Raw genomic sequence first — 19391 nt, 5'->3', positions numbered from 1 at the left:
TAACACAAAATTTTTGGTAATTATGTAATCCTTCCACGTAGATTGGGAGTTTGATGTCCCCCAGAGTTTTCTTCGTTTCCCCACTGAATCCTACAAGCACGGAGGATCTTGGTGTGATGTCTGATTCTGGGATTCCCATCTTCTTCAAGACATCAAGCTGGATAATGTTCACTGAGCTCCCTCCGTCAATAAGGATCCTGCGGACAAAATGGTTAGAGATAAAGAGAGTGATAACTAAACTATCATGGTGAGGATCCTGAATGTTAATGCGATCATCCTCATCAAATGTTATCATCTTCCCTTCTGAGACACTTGAGGTTCTAATAGGCCTTTCTCCATTATCCATTTTTGATTCTTTTGCATGTCTTTTGGCCGCTGAAAAGGATGTACCACAGATGTCTGATCCTCCGGATATAAAGTTAATCACTTGTGCGTTTGCCGGAGGTGCTGGAGCCTTTTCAGGGATCCTTTCAGGATCCTGGGTCCTTTGCTTTTTTCTCCCCAACAATTCTTTTAGATGCCCCTTGCTTAGCAGGTATCCAATTTCTTTTCTTAAGGCTATGCAATCTTCAGTTAGATGCCCGAAATCCTCATGGTATGCACACCATTTGGACTTGTCTTTAGTCCCGGATGGTTTATCATTCTTCCTGGGCCACCTAGCTTTTTCACCTAGATTCTGCATTGCAAGGATTAGTTCATGATTATCAACGGAAAAACAATATTCTGAGATTGGAGGATATTCTTCATCATCCTCTTCTTGGTCAACAGCATGCACATTCTTGTTCTCGTTTCTATGGTAGGATTTGAACTTGTTGCTTTTGAAGGAGGATCCTTGCTTATCTTGTTTTGAGGATCCTACTTGTCTTTCCTGGATCCTCTTGTCATCCTCTAGCCGGATAAACCTGAGTGCTCGAGTTCTTACTTCATCTAAATTCCTGCATGGTGTCATAACAAGATCATCATAGAATAATGAATCCTTAAGCAGTCCCATTTTGAAGGCTTCAACAGCCGTAGCCATATCCAAGTTGGGAATGTCCAAGGATTCTTTACTAAATTTAGTTATATAATCCCTTAATGATTCATTATGATTTTGAGTTATCCTGTACAAATCACTAGTTAATTTTTCAAATTTTCTACTACAAGAGAATTGGTTATTGAATAAATTAACTAAATTGGCAAATGAAGTAATAGAGTAAGGGGGAAGACTTAGCAGCCACTTAAGAGCTGATCCAGTAAGAGTGGATCCAAATCCTTTACATAGGCATGCTTCCTTCAATTTTTCTGGGATAGGATTGATCTCCATCCTCTCCCTGTATTGTGCTATATGCTCCTCTGGATCCGTTGTGCCATCATACAACTTCATGGTAGGGATATGGAACCTTTTGGGTACCTCTGCATGTCACACCCGCTCGTAGCGGAAGCGCGAGGTGTGATCTGATCAGTTCTCATTGCATAACAATATAAGTGAACATACTAAATGAATAAAAACAAGCTCCAATGCCATTGTCATAATCGTTTCAAAAGAACGCAAATAAGTTAAATGTATTGGTTACAAACCATCAAATGAAAATAAGTTGTCATTGTTTTATACTTCGAAATGTAAGTCTTAAAATGTCAAGGCTTTGACCACTATATCACCGCAAAGAGGCGGTATATAACGGGCAAACCCTTTAAATGGTGGCATGGAGTCTTGATACTTGCTTTCCTTGACTGAAATGTCTGCATGGTCCACTAATTCCCTGAAATACATGTTAAGTTTGAAAACATCAACAAAAGTTGGCGAGTTCATGCAGTTTAGTTGGATGAGTTGTATCTGTAAAATGTGAGTTGTATAAAATGTATCCATAAAATGTGAGTTGTATAAAATGTATCCATAAAATGTGAGTTGTATAAAATGTATCTGTATGTAATGATGTAGTATGCAAAGCGTCAATGAAATCGTTGATCATTAATGTTTCGCGAGGACATTAATATGTGTGACGAAAAAGGAAGCAATCCAACCCTAGACGATTTTATGCCGATTCCTATCGACTGGGACACAAAAGCACTCTTCCGTATGGGTCCACGACCAAGAGTGGGGCTCGCCAAAACCCATTAGATCTAACCACTTGTACCTAGGTCCAAACTGGATTAATGGTGCTTAGATGTATAACCCTAATTCGCACATGATCTAAGGTGTTTCATTCCCTAACTTTAACATACGTTGAACATGTATTTTCCCCGATAGTTGTAAAGTTGTAAAACATTTAAATGAATAGGGGACATGAACTCACAGAATTGCGTCCGTGAATGGTAAGTAACTGTGATCTGACGTACGGTCGTCCTGAATAGTATCACCACCTACAAACGTTCTATATTTGTTAGACACTTCGGTCTTGTAATGACTTGAGTACAAGTCTTTTATCTTGAGTATGTGTTAAGAATTGTATGTCTTTGTTATTTATTGAACTGTGTCTTAGATGTATTAATTGATAACTGTTTAGTGTATATATTTCGCCAAATATATATTCTTGTATCTCGTGAGTTGTATCATCGGGTCTTGTCCTCTGGATTTCATGTCTTGTATGAATAAATTGTATAATTGTATTTTTACCAATTTATATGTCATTGGGCTTAGCCCAAGAATTCATGTTGTTGGGCCAAAATAGTGTTGGGCTTCAATAGTGTTGGGCCTAAATAGTGTTGGGCCTAAATAGTGTTGGGCCTCAATAGTGTTGGGCCTAAATAGTGTTGGGCCTAAATAGTGTTGGGCCTCAATAGTGTTGGGCCTAAATAGTGTTGGGCCTCAATAGTGTTGGGCCCAAATGTTATTGGGCTTTATGTTATTGGGCCTTGGCCCATATGTTGGGTATTGGGCTTAGCCCATAAGTTTTGGTATTGGGCTTAGCCCATGTATTTATGTTAAGCCCATTTAGGATGATAAGCCCATTTGTAAAAATAGCCCATTTGTTATAAAATAAGCCCATTTGTTAAAAATAAGCCCATTCGTAAAATAGCCCATTTGTTATAAGAGAAGCCCATTTGTTAAAAATATATTCTTTCATTTTTATAAAAATTACTAAGTATAGGCTTTTTAGTTAAAAGAATACACAATAGTTTTTATAAGTTTCAAAACATTCGGATATTGTTTTCGGTGATGTGTATGTATTCGTGTCGAAAGATCGCCTAAACGTCGTAGTAACTTCCTCGGAATGGCGAGATGTTCATAGATTCGCCCGTCGTCCGTTTTGACCATAAGTTGTGTTTGAAAGCTCGGAATGTCCGTAAGGTGTTTATAAGATGTATTTAAATGTAGTCTTGTAAGACTTTAGTCGAAATGTACATTGTGTTCATTTGTATCATTGTATTCAAGTTCCTAGTTATCATAAATATAACTAATACAAACAAATGACACATAGCACATAAGTTGTTAAGTTAACAATATATATATTTTCTCAAAAATATATATTTATATCAAACTTTGCTTTTATAAAAACTATTCTTTGAAATCTTTTTAATCTAATAAAGATTTTGTCAAAAATAATAGTTTTTGTAACTTATGATTTTTAAGAAAAACTTGGCCATATTTTATTAGAAATATGGACTTTGCCATGTTTAATAAAAACACATCTTTTTCTTATAAAATCACCACTAATCTTCTCATATTTTTCTTAATAAAAACATATGAGATTTATAAGACAACTTATCAAGATGAACTCATAATCATGTAGGGTTTTGGTATGATCTTTACATATGTTTACTAGTCCAAAAATCATATTTTACTTCTAGTTTTAACAAGCTTTTCATAAAAACCCATCTTGTATGTTTTCTTTTTATAACTTGTAAAAGCATTATTTTTTGTTAACAACCTTATATACTTTAACAAAATCAAAGATCATGATCCTCCATCTAAACATTTATGTTTAACAAAACCCTTAAACATTTTCATGTACACTTGTTAGATTATGTTTTTAAACATCATCTAACAAGTTATTTTTATGCTAATCATCAAAACTAGATCAAATATGCAAGTAATCATCTTTAACTCACAACATAAACACACTTTTATATCATGATTATTATTTTGCTTCTTTATATTTTCATCTTGTTTTGTATTGTTGTTTTAGTTATAAGTTGTTCTTTAACAATAAATACATAAACAAGTATGAAAATAAAGGATTTAGAAGTCTCACTTCTAGCTCTTGGCTAGGGATGATCTAGGTGAAAATAAGAAGCAAAGAAGATGAAGATTTGATGGTTGAAAGCTCTTAGATGAATGGAAATGCTTGCTTCAACTTGTGGTTGTCTTAGATCCTCCTAAGTTCCATGAAAATGCATCTTGATCATCATGAAAGTGGCTTGAAAATGAAGATGGGGGAGGGGTGTTCTTGACCGAAAATGGGGTGTTGTTGGGAGCTTTTGGTGTTGTGAAGATAGGAGGTGAAATGCATGAATGAAAGGGTTAGAAAAAGAAGGTAACTAGTTGCTACAATGATCACATTTCACCACTTGTATCAAGTTGCAACATGAAGTAAATATCTAGATATTATTGGTAACAAGTTGAAAGAAAAGTGGGGCCCACAAGGGGTGTTGCAACCGTGAATGGGGGGGGGGGGGTTCCCTTTGCTTTTCCTTCTTGAATTACTTAGTAAAAATGCTAGAGTTCTTAGTTAGATGTTTTAGGTAGTTTATAAGTATAAGTGTTTAAGTGTTTAAAGGGTGTTAAATGATCATTACTAGACCAAAATGATCCGATTAACACTAGATGACCATTAAAAAAAAGATTTGATATCGTTCGGACATTTGTTTCGAATTGTTTCGGTTAGATGTTATTTGAACGCTAAGTTGCGAAACATGTGTGAATTGATGTAGTTATTGGCTCGGATATTACCCGAATGTATCCTCACATGAATTATATGTCAAATAATATTTTTACATGTCGTAAAAATATTAGAAAGCTGATTTCAGCAGAATTTCTGCGGAAAAATGTTGAAATCATCGCTTTTAGTGCTTTTCGGGCAATTTTTAGTGTTATCGGACTTCGGAAAGGATTTAAATCAAACCCTTGTATTCCTAGTTAGGGTTTAATATATATAAGATGTTGGACTTTCGTCTAAGTCCTAAAGATGTCGTTTAGATGATTTTCTGCGGATTCTGCTTTTTCGTCAGAATACTAGTTTATTAGGTGCTTTTCTAGTAGTTTCGATGCATTGTTTAAACTGTTCCAAATGTACTTAATAAAAATGAGTCATATGCATCCTAAGTAAGTATTCCTTGAGTATTCTATGTGTATGTTACGAAATAAGCAGTTCGGATGTTCAAAATGAATAAAAAATGTAGCTCAAAATGTAGCTAAAATGAGTATTTTAAGTGTGAAAAGTTACCGTAAAGTGGCAGTTGTCACATTCTCCCCCTGTTATTAAGAATTTCGTCCCGAAATTCAAGCTGAGTCATCCTTTGCAGGAGTATTCTCGAACAGGCAGGGGTATTTTGGTTTTGATTTGATCTGTACGTTCCCAAATATATACGGGTCCGTGTCGAGAGTTCCAACGAATTTTAACTAATATGTTACGACTCCTTCGTATTTTCTGGACCTCCCGGTCCATGACCTTAACAGGTGCTTTATGAATTGGAGTTTGTCATCAATGTGAACTTCATCCGCCGGGATGATAACCGTTTCTTGTGTTGGACTCTTCTTAAGATTCGGCACATGAAATATGTCGTGTACACTACTTAGTTCTTCTAGTAACTTCAGTTTGTAGGAAACGGTGCCAATCTTTTCTAAGATTTCAAAGGGTCCTACATAACGGGGGTTAAGCTTTCCACATTTGCCGAAACTTGCTACGCCCTTCCAAGGTGAGACTTTCAACAAGGCCTTATCTCCGACCTCGAAAGATAATGGCTTCCGTCTCCTGTCTGCGTAGCTCTTTTATCGATCGCGAGCCGCCTTGATACTGTCTCTGATCTAAAGATTTTATCCGTAGTCTTTTGGACTAAATCCGGTCTGATTAGTTGTTTATCGCCCGCTTCCGCCCAACATAGCGGAGAGCGACACTTTCGACCATAGAGAGCTTCAAACGGTGCAGCTTGTATACTTGTATGGTAGCTGTTGTTGTAGGAAAACTCAACCAAAGGAAAATTAGTATCCCAATTGCCGCCCAAATCCATAACACACGCACGAAGCATATCTTCGAGTGTTTGGATTGTCCGTTCACTCTGGCCGTCAGTTTGTGGATGAAAAGTCGTACTTAGATTTAAATGAGATCCAAAGGCCTGTTGGAATGACTTCCAAATTCTTGACACAAAGCGATCGTCTCGGTCTGAGATGATTGAAATAGGCACTCTATGACGAGCCACTATTTCCTTGAGATACAAAGTCTATCGATGATTACTCAATCATGTCATGACTGCATGAAGTCCTGGATAACTTCGTAATGAAGTCCATCGATATTTTTTTTGCCATTACCAAACAGAAATCTCGGGTTGTTGTAACAAGTCTGAGGGATTTTGCTATTCGACTTTGACTTTCGCGCAAGTCAAGCATTCTCCGACATAAGTCGCGATATCACTTTTGAGGTTAGACCACCAATAGTATTCTTTCAATACTTAGGCCTATGTGCTTCCTCAACATATCATCTCGAAGGCTGCCAAAGAATGGAACCCAATTTCGACCCATAAGGTATAAAGTTCCATCTTCTTTCGGCACTAATTGTTCCTTCATGCCTTGAAGTGTTTCTGCTTGAATATGCTCTTCCTTGAGCGCTTGTGAATCATCTTCTCTAATGCTTGAACTCTCAGTGTTCTAACTCGCTCCTTGCGGCGCAAGGCGTCAGCTACAACGTTTGCCTTGCCCGGATGGTACTTTATTTCACAATCGTAGTCGTTCAACAATTCAACCCAATATCGTTGACGCATATTTAATTCTCTTTGGTTGAATATGTGTTGAAGATTTTTATGATCCGTGAAAAATAATGCATTGAGTACCATATAAATAATGTCGTCATATTTTGAAAGCGAATACCACCGTACCTAACTCGAGGTCGTGAGTGGTATAGTTATTTTCATGAACTTTCAGTTGACGTGATGCGTACGCGATAACTTTATCCCGTTGCATAAGTACGCAACCCAATCCTTGATGCGAAGCATCACAGTAAACTACGAAGTCATCGGTACCATCGGGTAGTGATAAGATTGGTGCATCGCCCAACTTATCCTTGAGAAGTTGACATGATTCTTCTTGTTTCTCGATTTAGGTGAGGGAGGTTAGCGGTTGAGAAAACTTTAGAAAAATTCTCTATAAATCTCCGATAGTACCCTGCTAATCCCAAGAATTATCGGACTTCAGTTGGAGTCTTGGGCGCTCCCCAGTTCTTAATTGCTTCGATCTTGGAGGTGTCTACTTGAATGCCTTTCTTGTTCACTATCTGCCCGAGAAATTGTACTTCACGGATCCAAAACTCACATTTGTGTCTCCTTCTTGAGTAGTTCTAAAATGGTCCTCAAATGTTGCCATGCTCAGCTGCTGATCGCAAGTATATCAAAATGTCATCAATGAACACTATGACGAATTTGTCGAGATACGACTTGCACACGTGGTTCATTAAATCCATGAAGACCGCTAGTGCGTTCGTTAAACCAAAATCATAATGAGAAACTCGTAATAACCATAACGAGTTTTTAAAAGCCGCTTTCGGTGTGCTTTCCTCTTGAATTCGTAACTGATGATACTCCGATCGTAAGTCTATCTTAGAGTAGAAGCTTGAACCTTTAATAAACCATTTGAGTTAGTTGGAAATTCATTTGCAACATGGTTTAGAAATATGAATTTCCATTCATCGAAATGTTGTGCACTTTTGCAAACTTGTATGTCTTTCCACCCCCAAAACCTTTATAAAGATGTATATTGGTAAAGAGTGGGGGTTATGAATTCACAATATCCTTGTTCGGTCAACTACAAGGTTCAGAAGGTGCTAATCGATATGGGGATTTGGCTATGGGTGCGGTTCACGATACCAAGTCGATATGTAACTCGACTTGTCGATATGGTTATAGTCCCGGCAAGTCTTCAGGAAAGACTTCGGGAAACCCTTTTACCACTGGATTATCTGTCAACTTCGGCCCAACGGCCTTCTTGTCGACAACATGTGCCAGAAAGGCAACACAACCTTTCTGTAAGCACTTCTTTGCCTTCATGCAATTGGTTAATCCACAATGGTGTATCGTGATTCTCTCCATGATTAATAAGTGTCCCTTTGTTCAGTAGTGGTAGGCGAATGACCTTTTCATGACAAAAAAAACTTTGGCTTGGTTATCGGATAACCAATCTATGCTAACCACTACATCGAAACTACCTAACTCAACGGTAAGAGATCAATACTGAGTCTTCGCTCGCCAAGTTCCAAGGAACATCCTCTAACAACTTTCCCTGACTCGACTAGTTTATCGTATATCGATTCTATAGAATGAGGAGACGTCTAGCTTACTTGGCTCTAGGCCAAGTACATTTGGAATTCTGTGAGGAGAGGACTTCACTCTATATTTTTAGGAACCCTATGTTTAAATGTAGGATAACCCAATCCATATGTTTAGATGTTGGATAACCCAACCATATGTTTAGATGTTGGATAACCCAACCATATGTTTAGATGTTGGATAACCCAACCATATGTTTAGATGTAGGATAACCGAATCCCTAATTGTAGCTAGGACAATCTCGTCCCTAGCCATGAAACTCATGTATGTGAAATGTTGATATGGAGCTAAAATTGGCACCGGTATCAAATAACATGGATGTGAAATGTTGGTTGATTGGAAACGTGTCGAGTAACTACTATTTGAGTGATTGAGGTAGGGTGGGATGATGCGGTCATGCTTCGGATCTTCGAGGCTAAACCCAACATGTAACACTCAGTGTGTTTGAATTCGGGTGTTACCCAGTATGGAACAACCCTTGAGAGATCGTGAAAGCATCAAGTGTAACCAACAATATTGGCTCCAGTTATGATCGAGTTCTTTTATAAAATCATATGAAAATAGATATGAAAATCAGATGATATAAAAGAATGATGTATGGTTAAATAAATAACCAACAGAAATGTAGTGTATAAATATATCATGTCTTGAAATAGAATATTTTGTCTTGTGTAGAAGATGTCGCGTCTTATGCAAAATGTCATGTCTTGTCTTTGTCGAATAGGTTTGAATAACACCACGATATGCAATATAATATAAGCACTTATATATAGGAAGTACCAGCGGCGTATCCACCATGCTTTTATCATATTACACACGTCTCGTTATTTACGAAAATGTCTTGTATATACTAACATCAAATGTCATGTGTAATAATGTCTTGCTTAACAGTGTCATGTATAAACCACATCTTGTGTAAAAGCAATGATTTTCAACACATAACTTTTAACTTAAACATTTGTTTCTTTTGGTGCCATGATATTTTTAATACACACTATTAAAAGAATCTAGACATATATTTGGATATATATAGTCTATCATGCACCCAAAAATGAAGAATGCAATTGGTCATGGAAACCTCAAGATCGCATTGTTCATATATGTTTAAATATATGATAATATGGATAACTGAAAAAAAATAAAAATAAAAAAAATAAATAAGTAAATAAATGATAATGTGAATAACCGCAACCAAAATGCGTAGTGCCTCTTGCGTGTATCGGTTATATGTTTTAGTGGCAAAGAAATAATTCATTGAGGAGGGAAAACCAACTAGTGGTCTTCGTCCATATAATATGTGTTCCCTACTCTATGACCTCGATCGTCCGAAGTAGAGAAAATCCTTTGTCTTATTTGTCCATGTGAAAATTATGGTAATAGTGCTTGAGTTTCACGAGCTCTAGCAAGATTATTAGAATCTCCAGAAATTTCGAATAGAATGCAATGAGGGAGTTGCAGCATGGCTCATGCCATACCATTCCTTGGGAAAAGACAAATGTCAAGCGACGAAATTTATTGTATCATTTCCAATAAATATGATAAGGTGGAATATGATAAGGTAAGGTAAGGTAAAGTAGGATAAAGTGTCATAGACACCCTGGAACCAACCCATGTTCAAGAATTTCGAGAATGTTGAGGAAAATCCACATGAGTAGCTAACAAGTTTTGTTTGTTTAAATGACTAGTCTCAAATGAATCGTGATATAGATCGAATGTTAGGTGTGAATAAATACTTGTTGTCTTCCTGTATTGTAGTGTACGGTATTGTAGGGTATTATACTAACCACCACAGTTCGTGTTCTAATAGATAAGAAAAATTGAATCTCAAGTAATAACTTAAGAATTTTGAATGAATAGTGATCATTAGCTTGGCCCGCAGAGTCCACCAGAATTCCCATGCACTACAAGTTGTTATTACGTTGGCCACCGTAATAATAAATTGCCTTGCATGGTCACCCTAGCGTTCTCTCGTACGAAGCAGCCGATCAATAAGAGAGGAAACACTGTTGTCAGTACTCGTAAAACCGTACGGCGTTAGATGAAATAGAAATGAAAAGAATCTGTAATAATAACAACTGAAGAGGCACCTTCAAGATGAGTACTTCATCTTCCTTGTAAGGACAAGAGTATATCCACCTTGATTAGTATGAGTCACAGGGATCTCGTCCCCCTAATAGAGTTGTTGTCCAAGGTTACCACCTCCGCCTCGTCGTCATTATCATGGTCAGGCATCTCAGCATTTGCAAGAAAGCAGCCGTATTTTTATGGAATTAAGTTTAAGATATCACTTAGGAATCATGTTCTCCATAAGCCGCAGTAGACGTGAGGTCGATATTTTCATCGTGCGAGTAAAGAATAATAATAAAGTTTGAAGTCGAAGGTATTTTGTTCTTGCCAAATATTTCGTACAACACATATATGAATGGCTTATATATATATAATCATATAAAATCCTATCTAACAAGGATTTCTATCTTTGCATAAGCTGAACTTGTAAACCATTTATAATGCGTAAACTGATAATGTAATGTATTGTAGGCACATAGTATGTTAATGTAATGTGTCTATTTCTCATAGACTTCACCCATGGAAATGTCCTCGCTTGATTTATGTGAAGTGAATTTTTGTTGTAGTGGACCTTGAAAAATGTTTATGCAATGAAAACCTTTTGACCTATCCAATTTTATTTATAATATGTTCAACATGAACAAGAGGTTTTCGTGAGGGGTCCCTAGTGATTGTAGACTTAGACTCGAGAAAGAATCCTGGTTCACTACAATCGATGCTCTGATACCAATCTGTCACACCCGCTCGTAGCGGAAGCGCGAGGTGTGATCTGATCAGTTCTCATTGCATAACAATATAAGTGAACATACTAAATGAATAAAAACAAGCTCCAATGCCATTGTCATAATCGTTTCAAAAGAACGCAAATAAGTTAAATGTATTGGTTACAAACCATCAAATGAAAATAAGTTGTCATTGTTTTATACTTCGAAATGTAAGTCTTAAAATGTCAAGGCTTTGACCACTATATCACCGCAAAGAGGCGGTATATAACGGGCAAACCCTTTAAATGGTGGCATGGAGTCTTGATACTTGCTTTCCTTGACTGAAATGTCTGCATGGTCCACTAATTCCCTGAAATACATGTTAAGTTTGAAAACATCAACAAAAGTTGGCGAGTTCATGCAGTTTAGTTGGATGAGTTGTATCTGTAAAATGTGAGTTGTATAAAATGTATCCATAAAATGTGAGTTGTATAAAATGTATCCATAAAATGTGAGTTGTATAAAATGTATCTGTATGTAATGATGTAGTATGCAAAGCGTCAATGAAATCGTTGATCATTAATGTTTCGCGAGGACATTAATATGTGTGACGAAAAAGGAAGCAATCCAACCCTAGACGATTTTATGCCGATTCCTATCGACTGGGACACAAAAGCACTCTTCCGTATGGGTCCACGACCAAGAGTGGGGCTCGCCAAAACCCATTAGATCTAACCACTTGTACCTAGGTCCAAACTGGATTAATGGTGCTTAGATGTATAACCCTAATTCGCACATGATCTAAGGTGTTTCATTCCCTAACTTTAACATACGTTGAACATGTATTTTCCCCGATAGTTGTAAAGTTGTAAAACATTTAAATGAATAGGGGACATGAACTCACAGAATTGCGTCCGTGAATGGTAAGTAACTGTGATCTGACGTACGGTCGTCCTGAATAGTATCACCACCTACAAACGTTCTATATTTGTTAGACACTTCGGTCTTGTAATGACTTGAGTACAAGTCTTTTATCTTGAGTATGTGTTAAGAATTGTATGTCTTTGTTATTTATTGAACTGTGTCTTAGATGTATTAATTGATAACTGTTTAGTGTATATATTTCGCCAAATATATATTCTTGTATCTCGTGAGTTGTATCATCGGGTCTTGTCCTCTGGATTTCATGTCTTGTATGAATAAATTGTATAATTGTATTTTTACCAATTTATATGTCATTGGGCTTAGCCCAAGAATTCATGTTGTTGGGCCAAAATAGTGTTGGGCTTCAATAGTGTTGGGCCTAAATAGTGTTGGGCCTAAATAGTGTTGGGCCTCAATAGTGTTGGGCCTAAATAGTGTTGGGCCTAAATAGTGTTGGGCCTCAATAGTGTTGGGCCTAAATAGTGTTGGGCCTCAATAGTGTTGGGCCCAAATGTTATTGGGCTTTATGTTATTGGGCCTTGGCCCATATGTTGGGTATTGGGCTTAGCCCATAAGTTTTGGTATTGGGCTTAGCCCATGTATTTATGTTAAGCCCATTTAGGATGATAAGCCCATTTGTAAAAATAGCCCATTTGTTATAAAATAAGCCCATTTGTTAAAAATAAGCCCATTCGTAAAATAGCCCATTTGTTATAAGAGAAGCCCATTTGTTAAAAATATATTCTTTCATTTTTATAAAAATTACTAAGTATAGGCTTTTTAGTTAAAAGAATACACAATAGTTTTTATAAGTTTCAAAACATTCGGATATTGTTTTCGGTGATGTGTATGTATTCGTGTCGAAAGATCGCCTAAACGTCGTAGTAACTTCCTCGGAATGGCGAGATGTTCATAGATTCGCCCGTCGTCCGTTTTGACCATAAGTTGTGTTTGAAAGCTCGGAATGTCCGTAAGGTGTTTATAAGATGTATTTAAATGTAGTCTTGTAAGACTTTAGTCGAAATGTACATTGTGTTCATTTGTATCATTGTATTCAAGTTCCTAGTTATCATAAATATAACTAATACAAACAAATGACACATAGCACATAAGTTGTTAAGTTAACAATATATATATTTTCTCAAAAATATATATTTATATCAAACTTTGCTTTTATAAAAACTATTCTTTGAAATCTTTTTAATCTAATAAAGATTTTGTCAAAAATAATAGTTTTTGTAACTTATGATTTTTAAGAAAAACTTGGCCATATTTTATTAGAAATATGGACTTTGCCATGTTTAATAAAAACACATCTTTTTCTTATAAAATCACCACTAATCTTCTCATATTTTTCTTAATAAAAACATATGAGATTTATAAGACAACTTATCAAGATGAACTCATAATCATGTAGGGTTTTGGTATGATCTTTACATATGTTTACTAGTCCAAAAATCATATTTTACTTCTAGTTTTAACAAGCTTTTCATAAAAACCCATCTTGTATGTTTTCTTTTTATAACTTGTAAAAGCATTATTTTTTGTTAACAACCTTATATACTTTAACAAAATCAAAGATCATGATCCTCCATCTAAACATTTATGTTTAACAAAACCCTTAAACATTTTCATGTACACTTGTTAGATTATGTTTTTAAACATCATCTAACAAGTTATTTTTATGCTAATCATCAAAACTAGATCAAATATGCAAGTAATCATCTTTAACTCACAACATAAACACACTTTTATATCATGATTATTATTTTGCTTCTTTATATTTTCATCTTGTTTTGTATTGTTGTTTTAGTTATAAGTTGTTCTTTAACAATAAATACATAAACAAGTATGAAAATAAAGGATTTAGAAGTCTCACTTCTAGCTCTTGGCTAGGGATGATCTAGGTGAAAATAAGAAGCAAAGAAGATGAAGATTTGATGGTTGAAAGCTCTTAGATGAATGGAAATGCTTGCTTCAACTTGTGGTTGTCTTAGATCCTCCTAAGTTCCATGAAAATGCATCTTGATCATCATGAAAGTGGCTTGAAAATGAAGATGGGGGAGGGGTGTTCTTGACCGAAAATGGGGTGTTGTTGGGAGCTTTTGGTGTTGTGAAGATAGGAGGTGAAATGCATGAATGAAAGGGTTAGAAAAAGAAGGTAACTAGTTGCTACAATGATCACATTTCACCACTTGTATCAAGTTGCAACATGAAGTAAATATCTAGATATTATTGGTAACAAGTTGAAAGAAAAGTGGGGCCCACAAGGGGTGTTGCAACCGTGAATGGGGGGGGGGGGGGTTCCCTTTGCTTTTCCTTCTTGAATTACTTAGTAAAAATGCTAGAGTTCTTAGTTAGATGTTTTAGGTAGTTTATAAGTATAAGTGTTTAAGTGTTTAAAGGGTGTTAAATGATCATTACTAGACCAAAATGATCCGATTAACACTAGATGACCATTAAAAAAAAGATTTGATATCGTTCGGACATTTGTTTCGAATTGTTTCGGTTAGATGTTATTTGAACGCTAAGTTGCGAAACATGTGTGAATTGATGTAGTTATTGGCTCGGATATTACCCGAATGTATCCTCACATGAATTATATGTCAAATAATATTTTTACATGTCGTAAAAATATTAGAAAGCTGATTTCAGCAGAATTTCTGCGGAAAAATGTTGAAATCATCGCTTTTAGTGCTTTTCGGGCAATTTTTAGTGTTATCGGACTTCGGAAAGGATTTAAATCAAACCCTTGTATTCCTAGTTAGGGTTTAATATATATAAGATGTTGGACTTTCGTCTAAGTCCTAAAGATGTCGTTTAGATGATTTTCTGCGGATTCTGCTTTTTCGTCAGAATACTAGTTTATTAGGTGCTTTTCTAGTAGTTTCGATGCATTGTTTAAACTGTTCCAAATGTACTTAATAAAAATGAGTCATATGCATCCTAAGTAAGTATTCCTTGAGTATTCTATGTGTATGTTATGAAATAAGCAGTTCGGATGTTCAAAATGAATAAAAAATGTAGCTCAAAATGTAGCTAAAATGAGTATTTTAAGTGTGAAAAGTTACCGTAAAGTGGCAGTTGTCACACTGCATCACAAATTGGTGGTGCAAAACGAGATACCTTGTGGCTTCCATCTGCAATCTCTGGGATAGGCTTGACTACCCCTGGAACACTTGAGATCATGTCCTTTAGTTTCTGTAATTCCCTGGCCATAGCATGATTGGTACCTGTATCCTGCATGAATCCATGGTTAGTGGTAGGATAATTATTTAAAGTGTTACCTCCCATTGGGTTCAAGTTAGGGAATCCATATTGCTGGGTTTCTGGAATAACGGAGGGACCAGTGGAAGCAATGGTCTGCATTGGAATGAAGTCCCCTTGATGGACATCTAGACTTCCTGTTTGCAAACTTTTTAGGGATCCTGGCATCTGTAAGGATCCTGGTATCTGGGATGATCCTGGAACGAAGGAGGATCCGTGAACCTGGGATGATCCTGGAACAAAGGAGGATCCTTGGCCCTGGAATGATCCTGGAACAAAGTAGGATCCTTGAAACTGCTGTGCCCCTGGATAGGCTCCCGGATTCATAAAGGATCCCATGTATTGAGGATAGGATCCTACAGGCTGAAAATGTGAGTCTGATGTCTGAGTCATTGCTGCCGAGTTGAGATGTGATCCTCTTGACTCCCCTATGATTTGCACGTCCGGGATCCCTGATGGCTGGGAAGTGATCATTGGAGTATCAAAGCTCAAGGATTTGGGCATCAGTGGAGAATGATCCTCTGCCGCTTTCTTTTGTCTTTTGAGATCTCCAATTTCCCTGAGGATCCTTTCGTTAGTTTCATCTTGCCGCTGCATACGATCCTTCATCTGCAAAATTAAAGCAAATACATCACTAGTACTGGGAATAGAAGAATTCATAGCAGAAGAAGATAGAGGTTTAGAGAAGGTGGGAGTTGATCTCTTCTCAGTATTTTTCTGAGATCCTGCCGGTGGAGGAGGCAAGGTGATCTGTGATGAAGTGACCGCAGACATCGCCGTGGACGTGTTCTTCAATGATGAAGCCATGTAACTCTCTGAAATGATTTCGAACAAAAGATTTTCTTATGAATGAAGCACCAATTGCCCCACGGTGGGCGCCAAACTGTTTTGGTCAAAAATCACACAAGGATAATGTAACCAAACTTTATGTAAACGGGGTATGATGCTTGGTTAACTATGAAAGTAAGGGATCACTTCTGTGATAAAAGATGCAAAGACACAATGATTTATACGAGGAAAAAGCCCTTGATCAATGTATGATCTCCGGCATAAAAAACCTCGGGTGATGGCAACTACCGATCACCAACTTCAATATGATAAAAATGTAGTAACAACTTCGGATAGTAATGAGCTGAGTACAAGGATCACTGAGTGTCTAAGTGTTTGAGAGTTGTGTCGTATGTCGTGTGTGTTCTTCCGAATGAGGAAGAGTGGTATTTATACAAGTGTAGGTGACTTATTTTAGGTAAAAGGACTAATTATCAGCTCATTACCCCTTTAGAAATAAAGACAATCTAGCCTAAATTGCTGCCCATGAATCAAGCCATGTTTCCATATCCTGTGCAACGTCTTTCTTCGATTAAGCTCTTGCCATATTTGTGAAGACGCGTCCCTGGATCATGATGTCTAGAGCATATCCTGCTAGATGTTCCTGCAAAACGATATTGTATTAAGCGGAAGTGGCCGTTAGTATGAGGATCACCATAATGTCCCATGATCCTGATCCTGAAGTTCTGCGGAGGATCACTGTCTGCCAAAGAAACAAGGATCACTGGTTAGGATCATGTGTAAGGATCACCTATAATAAAAATCCAGCCCTAACAGTACCTTCGAAACGTTCTGAGCTTGATCAAATCTTGATGCCAAAGCTCCAATCTGTGCTGCAAGAGCCGTATATGTATCTACTTGATGAACTCCAGGAATGGATAAAGCTTTACTTCGTACTCCACTTTGACGAGAACTCGACTTCAAGGTACCTTTCTCTATAATTGCGTAGGCTTCGTTGGGTGTTTTTGTTCCAAGATCGCCACCTGCATATACATCTAAACGTTCTTGTGAGTCGTAGTTGAGTCCTTGGTAGAAGTTCAACACAAGTTGTCTTTTGGACAACCCATGATCTGGAACATCGATCAGAAGATCTTTGAACCTCTCCCAAGCTGCATGTAGAGATTCTCCTTCGTCCTGTTTGAATTTCATAATACGATTCTTAAGCTTAGCTGTCTTTTCCGGCGGAAAATATTTTTGCATAAAAAGATCTGCCATCTCGTTCCAAGTCGTGATGGAACCTACTGGAAGTGACAAAAGCCAAGATTGGGCTTTGTCTCGCAAAGAAAATGGAAAGAGTCGCAAACGGATTGCGTCTTCAGAAACATCTCTAATTTTGAATGTCGAGCACACTTCAAGAAATGATGCGATGTGCCGACCTGGATCTTCGTGATCCTTCCCATCAAACTGCACTAAATTTTGCAACATGTTAATAATACTAGATTTAATTTCAAAACTCAGTGCTGCTATAGTAGGTCGGGCGATGCTGGGTAGCAAGCCCTCTCCTCCTGGACGGCCGGCCTCATTCAAAGGCTGGTCGTCTTCTGCCATAATGCTTCCTGTGTTATCCTCTAAACTCTCGCTGTCAGAAAGTACGACTGGTTCGTCAGTTGCGGCCGCAATCCTTTGTACAACGACAAGCGATCTTTCGCGAAGCCACCTACTTCTTCTTAGGTTATTTTCTGGTTCATTGGCTTGCTCAGCGGGTGCAGGGGTCGTGGACATTAGCCTGTAACATAAAAAGGAAGGCATTATACAGAAAAAAGAACATGATAGTAATATAAGAAATAAGTAATACTAATAATACTAAAATATAACATACAAAAATACATAAGTTATTATACAAATCTATTTAAATATTTACTTGTTTTTTACTTATTTACATCCGGAAACTGTTTTTGTTCTCTCTTTTTTTATATATATATCAGAAAATCTTGATAAGATCTGATAAAAATCTGATGAAAATTTGCATTCCATCAGAATTTCTGATAAATCCATCATAATTACCAGAAAATCTGGTAAATGCATCAGAAATGAAAATTGTTGTTTTTAAAATATCTGATGGGTTTATCAGAATCCATCAGAAAATCTGATAAATTCATTGGAATTCATCAGAAAATCTGATGATTTTATCAGAATGTTATATTTTATTCTTGTGGAGTAAATAAATAAACAAATGAGTACAATAATTAAAAGAATAGGCAGTTAATTTAATTAAATAAATGGACAGAAATGAATAAATGAATAACTGAATGTAAATAACTAAATGCAGAAATGAAATAAATATAATACATATAAGTGGTTCGACGTACGAACATGAACATAAATATAAATATAAATATAAACAGAAATGAAGTAACTGAAATGAAATAAATGAATGAAGTAAAGAAATGAAATGACTGAATTAAAGTAACTGAAATGAAAGAATAAAAGACAATGGTTCGATTCCTAACACATTAACTGAATTAAATAAATAAAAGGAATAAATGTTAGTCGAATAATAAATAAGTTAGTAAGGTTAGTGGTTAGTCGGTTAGTAAAGTTAGTTGGTTAGTAAAACAGAAAAAGAAAAGTTAGTCAAACAGTTAAATATTAACAAGTTAGTAAATAAAAGAAAAAAATAAATACAAAAATGTACAAGTATTCACAAGTATTCACAAGTATTAACAGTTTGTACACTGGTAAAATAATGACTCGGATTTTTCCATTAATTTCGTCGTGGTCCCCGGCAACGGCGCCAAAAACTTGGTGACATGCGATGTGCACATATTTATTTACAGTGAACTTCGCACTCACGTAGGGTTTATTATTTATACAAATGGTTTATACCTCAACATTAAAACACACACAACAAAGAACAAGTGTATCCCGTCATAAATGCAGTAAAGTATTGGTAAGAGCCAGATATCGATCCATGGAACACGGGCGTTATTAATTACTAAATCTTTGTCATTAATTTACCAGATAAAAGGATAAGTGAATGGTTGTTTAACTAAGTTATCTGAATTATATCTAAAACATAAATACACTATTATCTCGTTTCACAAACATCCTAAACATGTTATCTATATCAGATATGTCACGAAAGCACTTAATCAATTTTCTAATTTCAAGACAGTTAGTCATCTGCTACGAGTTTTCTAACATGATGAT

At 36.4% G+C, this 19391-nt stretch overlaps 2 long non-coding RNA genes and 1 other non-coding gene across 3 annotated transcripts; 1 reads left to right on the top strand and 2 right to left on the bottom strand.

The window, feature by feature from the left end:
- Positions 1-1699: 1699 nt before the first annotated feature.
- On the bottom strand, positions 1700-4559 carry LOC118492449. The gene is made up of 3 exons (XR_004893756.1): positions 4173-4559; positions 2274-2340; positions 1700-1739 (listed from the first exon to the last, which is right to left on the bottom strand). It is a non-coding gene; the product is annotated as an uncharacterized LOC118492449 (long non-coding RNA).
- A 6993-nt stretch (positions 4560-11552) lies between these two features.
- On the bottom strand, positions 11553-14412 carry LOC118492448. Its single transcript, XR_004893742.1, has 3 exons — positions 14026-14412; positions 12127-12193; positions 11553-11592 (listed from the first exon to the last, which is right to left on the bottom strand). It is a non-coding gene; the product is annotated as an uncharacterized LOC118492448 (long non-coding RNA).
- Positions 14413-17301: 2889 nt separating this feature from the next.
- LOC118483085 lies at positions 17302-17408 on the top strand. Its single transcript, XR_004869559.1, has one exon. It is a non-coding gene; the product is annotated as a small nucleolar RNA R71 (small nucleolar RNA).
- Positions 17409-19391: the final 1983 nt, after the last annotated feature.

Source organism: Helianthus annuus, chromosome 1 (assembly GCF_002127325.2).
Source record: "Helianthus annuus cultivar XRQ/B chromosome 1, HanXRQr2.0-SUNRISE, whole genome shotgun sequence".
Classification (NCBI taxonomy): Eukaryota; Viridiplantae; Streptophyta; class Magnoliopsida; order Asterales; family Asteraceae; genus Helianthus; species Helianthus annuus.
This window is presented reverse-complemented; position numbering and strand designations above follow the sequence as displayed.